Below are 1059 nucleotides of genomic sequence, written 5' to 3'. Positions count from 1 at the left end.
GTTTAGGTGTCCGCCTCTCCCATTGCGCGGGGAGTTCCCGGCAAGGTCTGTTGCTAAGCCTCTCCAAGTCCCTTGCGTCCAGCGCAGGGCATGGCAGGTGCCTGCCGGCTGAGAGACTGACTACAGGGCCAAGGGGCGCTCCTGGGTTTTCTCCAGCGGCCCCTTACACTAGGCTCTGCCACACGAGTCCCGACCGAGCTTCCGCGGAATTGTGGTCCAGGAAGTCTCAGCTATCTCCCGGAAATCTTGGGGGTGCCATGTGGAGCCCAGTCCGTCTGGGACTTGGGGGTGGGGGAGCTGCGCGTCAGGCTTGCCATCTTCTCCCAGGCTTGAGCCCAGACTGGTTAGCCCTGCATTTGGTGGTGACCCGCCGGAGGCATTCACCAGGCAGCAGAGAGAGCTGGTTCGGCGCTGGCCGCCAGGAGCGGGCTCTCCGCCCGGGCTCGCGCGTGAAGGTTCCGTGCAGAGCGGGAGTCTGAGTACGCCGGCCGTTTGGAAGGCTCCTCACGTCCAGGCGCCGCGGTCACGGCTGCGCCGGTTTCCGGCCATGAATTAGGCTTCAGAGTCCGAGCCTTCTGCTTGACTCCCGGCTGAGCGCCGGGCCCGCGGGGCGGGGGATGGGCGCTCGCCGAAGTCTGCGCGGCTAGCTAGGGTTCGAGCCCAGGCGCTGGCTCTGCTCCGCGACGCTTCGCCGCGTCGGGTCCCCTCTGGCTCCCCTTGCATCCCGGTGCCTGGTTCAGAGACCCGCCCCGTCTCTCTCTCTCGGCTACCCCTGGTACGACTCCGCTAGGGCTCTCTGTCCGGGGAGGGGGGCATGGCCCGAGACGCTCGGAGGCTGAGGTCTGCTGGCGCTCCGGAATACCCCCGAGGGCAAGTGGTGGCCGACCCTTCTCCTTCCTCCTGCCCCCAGCGAACGATGGAAACGAGACCCAGGGCCGCCAAGTCTCTGCGCGCCGCGGACTCGGTCGGTCCCCGCTGCCATGCCGGTCCCTGAGTGTCCCCCGGACCAGGAGCGCGGAGCACCGGGCGCCCCCTCCGAGCCGCGAGCGGGCGAGCGCC

The sequence above is a fragment of the Suricata suricatta genome, chromosome 2 (genome assembly GCF_006229205.1).
Source record: "Suricata suricatta isolate VVHF042 chromosome 2, meerkat_22Aug2017_6uvM2_HiC, whole genome shotgun sequence".
Classification (NCBI taxonomy): Eukaryota; Metazoa; Chordata; class Mammalia; order Carnivora; family Herpestidae; genus Suricata; species Suricata suricatta.
Note: the sequence above shows the minus strand (reverse complement) of the source record.